We start from the raw sequence: 7095 nt of genomic DNA, 5'->3' as shown, positions 1-7095 counted from the left end.
GAAAGAAAGAAAGAAAGAAAGAAAGAAAGAAAGAAAGAAAGAAAGAAGACAGTCATACAGAAATAGAAAAGTTAGGGTCAGATGGACTGGTCTCTCTGATGGGGAAGTCTCAGCCTTCCAGAAGATCGGTGTGTTTGTTGTATTGTATACAATTAAACAGAGTCAGGGTTACTGTATTCAGCTGAAGAAGGAGGCAGATTGAGCAGATGTCAGCAGGAGAAGTCTTTGTGGGGAGGTAGTCTTTAGGCCCCAAATATTCATATTCATATTCATATACATATTCATATTCGTGTGGAGGAAGTATTTCTGCACACACTATAGACATCCACAAATAGGGCAGAAATGGATGTATTATCTTTTAGAGCCTTTCCAGAGTCCAGGAGGAAGCTTTGCCTTTTTTTCATGTATCTGAGGCCCTTGACATGATTAGTTCATGTCAAAAACATACATTTGCCTAAGAGTTTATTCTCTCAGGGCTTCCTACACTCCAAGCAAAGACTGATCTATAATTACAGATAAAGAAATAAAAGTTCAGGCTGGCCTCAAACTCGTGATCCTCCTGCCTCTGCCTCCTTCAGCAAATCCTACTGGCATGTGCCACCAACCAGGATCTCCCAGGATCTAAATCACCAGCCTAGGAGCACACAGGGAGGGACCCATGGCTCCAGCTGTATATGTGTGGGAGGATGACCTTGTCAGGCACAGGTGGGAGAGGAGGTCCTTGGTCCAGTAAAGGCTGGATACCCCAGTGTGGGGGAATTCGAGGGCAGGGAGGTGGGAGTGGGTGAATGAGTGGGGCATACCCTCATAGAAGCAGGAGGAGGGGAAATAGGATAGGGGGTGTTTCGGGGAGGAAATGTGAAAAGGGGATAATATCTGAAATGCAAATAAATAAAATATCCAATTAAAAAAGATAAAAAACAAACAAAAAAGAAATAAAAGATCAAATTCACTCAGTAATTTCTCATGATTACACATTTGTGCCTTTAACTTGGTAATTTCCCCTCTTAGCTGAAGGGATGTCATTACCAGTCTTTCTAGATTAGCTAACCCTTCTTTGAAATGAAGGTAGACAAGAGTATTTGGATTAAAACTAGTTCTCAGTGGGTTATGGTTAAATTCAAGAAGTTCATAGCTACCCAAGAGTACACAGAAAACTAAGAAAGAATTTCTTCTTTCAGGTACTCTCTGTTGACCATTGAGCATAAAACTTATCATATGTGGTTCTTTTTTTTCTTCCATTCCCACTTTCTCTCAGTTCTTTTAAATATAATGAGGGATTAACAGCTTTTCAGAGCTCATATGAGCAATGAACAGATTGGGTATTTGCTAAAACACCAAGGCTTCTCATTTAAAGTAGTTTGTCTTTCCATGTGTTTAAAACCATTGCTCATAATTTTATAGCTGATTAGTCTATTTTTTTAAAAGAATCTTAGTTACAATTGTAATATATTTTGAAATGTAACATATCCTGAAGAAATGAAGATCTAAGACGTAACTCATTGTAATTTTGCCATATGACATTGCCTTCCAATTTTCTGTGAAATATAAAATTTCCTTTTAATACTGAACTATAACAGATTGCTTCTTTTTAATTACCATAATAAATGTGGAGGTGAGGAGCTACATTTGAATTTGTAAGTAAATGTGTCTAAAATCAATTAAAAGGAATACAGGTTTTATGTGGATAATTCTTGATGAGTGTGGATAAGTGATAATTTTCCTCATTGTGTTTTGAAAATATTTCAGCCATAAAGTTGAAAACTGCTTACCATTTGATAGGGGCTGTTTAGAGATAAAACAAATATTTTTATTTCTCTTGTAATTGTCTTACACCTAATAATGTATTGCATTTTCAACTTCTCACTGCATTTTCAACTTCTCAAAACCAACATATAAATGTAGCCACAATCATCCTACTCTGTGTCTCACATTCATATTTGGCAGGATGTGATTCTTGGTTTCAGTTAATTTTCCAACCAGTACCGTGAACTTTCTATTTCATTTCCCATTGGCTCAGTTCATACATTTTTCTACTTCTTTGAATCTATCTTTAGTATTTGTTATCACAATATACATTAACTAAAATCTTTATCATATTAAAACCTTTCACCAACCCTAGAAGTTTTTCCTTTTATTTTTTTTCCCTAACAAAGATTCTGGAAATAATGACTTTGACCATATTAATATCTAAGGCAATATGCTTTTCAAGAAAGTACTCTGTTTATATGTACTGTGCATTAAAATTATTCTAAAGACATTTTCAGTGACATCCCAAATGTTTCAGGATTTCTATTTCAAATCTCGTCTTTTTGGAATTTTCTTCAGTGTTAGACCTTAGTGAATTAGTTCTGGTTTCTATTATTGCGGTTAGAACAGTATGATCAAAGCAAACTTGAGGAAGAAAGAGTTTATTTCTACTTATGACTCTCAAGTTACACTCTATCACTCAGGGAATTCAGAGCAGAAACCTGGAAATAGGAACTGAAACAGAGGACCTGTAGGAGCACTGCATACTGGCTTGTTTCTCATGACTTGCTCAACCTGCTTTCATAAACCAACCAGAATCACCTGCTCTGGGTGGTACTGCCCACAGTGGGCTGGACATTACAACACTAATAATTAATCAAGAAAATGTCCGACAGGCTTGATGACAGGCTAAGCTGGTAGGGGATATTTTCCCAACTGAGGTTTCCTCTTCCCAAATGACTCTATCTTGTGTAAAGTTGAAAAACACTGGCCGTCACACTAGGCCATGGCTCATTTTGAAATTCTCACTTTGTTTACTTGATGAATTATTTTTGGTTTTCTCATTTCTAAAACTACCACCCCTTTGAAGTTGTCCATGTATTGATCCTTTGGATTTTATTTTTTGCCCTTCATTTTTTCTCTTTACATAAGTAAATAATGCCTTCTCACTGCTTTTTTTCCCTGATATAGATGTGACAGGAATCTGCAGAGCTCTCCACTTGTAAGCAGTTTGTTGTAAACATCCACTTCTGTCCAAAACTCCAGTTTCTGTTTCTTTATTTCCCCTCGTGATGGTGTCTACTGACCCTGACGTTGAGTTTGAAGTCCTTTTCTTTATCTAGTCTCTCACATTTATTTGTTTATCATGCCCTTTGGTTCGACTTCAGAGATGTCCCAAATAAGTCTCCCTTTTTTTCCACTTCTACTGCCTATGTTGGGTCCTTATTAAAATGGGCATGGATAGCTAAAATTAATATGATTTTTAAGATGCCAACTATTTCCTGTGTTTAAAAATTCGCCCTTTCTCCTACATTTGAGTTTTGACCTTTTCATCTGACTGATTCCCTTTCTTTCTATAACTTACTGCTTTCAATTGTTTTTTTTTTCCTGCTGTGAAAATTATGTTACAAAGTAGACATCAGGGATAATCACAATCTTAAGAGAAGAAAACATACTTCTGTAATTCCTGCTGCACTATATTGTAGTTTCTTTTGAATTGAAATGTTCCCTCCAGGAAGGATCAGTGAAGCTTGTGATAATCAGAAAGAAAACAAACTTTTCATGTCTTAGAAGGCTGAAACTTGCAAGATTCTAAAAGAGTGTCCTCAAGTTTTAGAAACAGCAAACAACTGGAGGATGAGACTTTTGAGCCAAGCTGCTGGAGGATTCTCCAGACTCTAAGCTGCAGGAGGATTCTCCAGACTCTAAGCTGCCTGTAAACCATGAATCGGCTTCCACAGTAACAGCATTTGTGAATTTTCACCCTTATGGAGATAAGCTTTCCAGTGACATCATTGCCTTTGAGTCCTGGAGCTTTTATTAGTAACCTCTCACTCATACTCTTGTTAGTACACATAACAAATAGCCAATGGTTCACTAGGCTGGATTCTGGTATAACTGATGCTTTGATGTGCCGTGAGTTCAATACCTGGAAGTGTAGATATGTGGGTGTGCTTCATCACCCCTGGAAATGTCTCACACAATACTGCTATGCATTTGCACCCATGCAACTGCACCTCGGGGTTATTTTGTCCAAAGCATTGTCTAATATCCCACGATGACATAGGAATACCATGTCATCTTCTATTTCTTTCCATATCTTTAATATTTACACATTGTTTTAATACTTTTAACATGATCCTCAGCTTTTGTCCTACACCATACTCGAACTCCCTAAATATTATAGTCAACTTGTCATATCTCTCACATTGAACCCCATCTGGAATTTGATAATACCTAGATATCAATGTTAATTACATTGGAAATCAGAGACTACCACTGAGATTTATTATTTAGTAAAGGAGTACTTAGGCTAGCTTAATCACTCAGGACTATTCTGTAATGAAATGATTGCCGTTTCTAATTATTTGTGTGAAATGATACGTGTGTTTTTGGAATTTGAAAATATTAAAGCCACCGAAATATGTTACGTTAAGCTTATAGTTCATTTTAAAGCTCAAATGTATTGATTAATTGGATATTTTTGAATATTTAAACAGCTATAAAAATAGTACATAGTAAAAATGCATTTATCAACCGTAAGGAAAGTTAGGCTAATATTAAATAAACACAGAAGAGCAAGTCATAAGCAGGATGGTGCTGAGTACAAATTGAGAGCAATGCAGCCCTAAATTCTTGCTCAAAGACTAAAGATCATTTATTTTAAATTTGCTTATGAGTAGTCATAGAAAATAAAATCATTAACACTCGTCATTGTATTCATGATTTAGATGTAAGACTTGACATATTTAAGGAACGACAGATATCCCAGGAAACAACAACACATCTTCTTCTTGCAGGATTTTCTTGGCCTCCAGATTATGTGATCAAGCACAAACTCATAGTAACCACAATGTCAGATATTATGAAATAGCTTTCAATATGTGATTCAATTTAGCCCACTAGTCTCCTGCCTTTGTTAAAACCAGTAGGTTGATTTCAGCAAAGGCATCAATTTAATGTGCTCCCTCTTTGTGATGTCTCTCTGTGTGTTGCTTCACAAAAAGAAAGGTTTAAAGTGAAAACAGACAAACTAAGAATCTATCACACCTCAGAAATAAATAGGGAAAATTATAGCAAGATACATAAGAACTGACTGTGTAAGCATGTATATAACCATCTATTTAGATAACTAAAAACAATAAGTTCTATAAACACAGCAAAGCAGGTAAGATGAAAACTGACCAAAAATTGTAAATTTAGTTTTGTAGAACTGATGTGCATATATATACACGTTGTTGAGCCTCTAAAACTCCCTTATAAGCATCATTTACCATAGCTAACCTTTAGAAGGACTAATAAACTCTTTTGAGTCTTGGCTCCAAGATGACCAAAAAAGGAAGAAACAACGGCCGTGCCAAAAGGGCCGCGGCCATGTGCAGCCAATTCACTGCACAAACTGCGCCGGTGCATGCCCAAGGATCAGGCCATTAGGAAGTTTGTTCTTGGTCCAGTGAAGGCTGGATGCCCCAGTATGGGGGAAATCGTTGGCGGGGAGGTGGGATTGGGAGGTGGGTGGGAGCATATACTCATAGAAGCAGGAGGGGGGGATAAGATAGGGGGGGTTCCTGGGTTGGTGGGGAATGGGGAAAGGGGATTACATCTGAAATATAAATAAAATATCCAAAAAAAGAATTTAAAAAAAAAGAAGTTTGTCATTCGGAACATTTGTAGAAGCCACTGCTGTCAGGGACATATCTAAAGCAAGCGTCTTCAATGCTTCCATGCTTCCCAAGCTTTATGTCAAGCTGCATTACTACATGAGCTGTGCCATTTATAGCAAGGTCATCAGGAATCGATAGTGAAGCCTGAAAGGACTGACCACCCCCACCACGATTCAGACCTGCTGGCACTACACCATGACGTCCACCAAAGCCCATGTAAAGAGGTGGTTTCTAGCCGGGCAGTGGTGGCGCTCCCCTTTAATCCCAGCACTTGGGAGGCAGAGGCAGGCAGATTTCTGAATTCGAGGCTAGCCTGGTCTACAGAGTGAGTTCCAGGACAGCCAGGGCTATACAGAGAAACCCTATCTCGAAAAACCAAATAATTAAATAAATAAATAAATAAATAAATAAATAAATACACACATATGTACATACATTCATACATACATAAATAAACACATAAATAAATAAATAAATAAATAAATAAATAAATAAATAAATAAATAGGTGGTTTCTTTCGTAAGGGAGGAAGGTAGGAAAGATGCCTTGGAAAAAAAATAAAACGGAAGTTCTACTTAAACAAACAAACAAACAAAAAAAGAACTAATAATGCAAAGATTTCCTGCCAGCCAAAGCATAAATGTGGCTGTCCATTGTTATGAATAAAATATAGATATATAAACTATCAACTATAGTAGTGTGGAATTAATACTTACTTGCAAAAACTGAGAAAAAATCAAATGCAAATGAAATGGAAGAAGAGATTTCTGGTTGGATGGCTGAAATGTCCTTTAAAATATAATTTCAGAATTGTAGTCATAATTTTTGAAACCAAAATATTTAAAGAAAATACACAGGCATAACAGAAAATAAGAAAATATAGTTTTAGTAAACTAGAAAATTGATGAATTCATGTAAGATATAATATTGTTGAGATTGTATAGAAACAAAGAAATCAATAAAATTTATAAAATCAAGAATAAGAGAGAAGCCCAAGCTTTTGAGGTTGTCTGAATTCGAATCCAAGCATTGCTTCCTTCTTGATATGTAGTGTTAGACAAATTAAAACTAACAAACAAAAAACAATGCTCAAACTCTTCCTTCCTCTCAATGCAGTAATGGTAAAATGAACAGCTATTATCAGGCTCCAGGAAAATAAAATACAGGTGCAATTTCTTTAGAGTGTCTGGGAAAATAATAAGTACTCTATGTGTTAACTAGTATGTTATCAAAGTATCTATCTTAAAACTGCCAACAGATACTGATACAATTTGGGATCAATACTGGTAAATTCATAACCACAGTAGAAGAGCATGATCTGGATTTCATACAGAATAATAGGTTTAACATACAGCAAATATTGCAGATTATCACATTCATTTTAGTTATTCATAAGTGTCAAGTTCCCACAATGGTAACGATCACAAATTGAGATAGAGACAGTGGGCATATGCAGTATATA

At 36.1% G+C, this 7095-nt stretch overlaps 1 pseudogene; it reads left to right on the top strand.

Moving 5' to 3' along the window:
* The first annotated feature begins 5295 nt into the window (after positions 1-5295).
* On the top strand, positions 5296-5853 carry LOC114626010 (annotated as a pseudogene).
* Positions 5854-7095: the final 1242 nt, after the last annotated feature.

Source organism: Grammomys surdaster, unplaced genomic scaffold, assembly GCF_004785775.1.
Source record: "Grammomys surdaster isolate TR1022 unplaced genomic scaffold, NIH_TR_1.0 225, whole genome shotgun sequence".
NCBI lineage: Eukaryota > Metazoa > Chordata > Mammalia > Rodentia > Muridae > Grammomys > Grammomys surdaster.
This window is presented reverse-complemented; position numbering and strand designations above follow the sequence as displayed.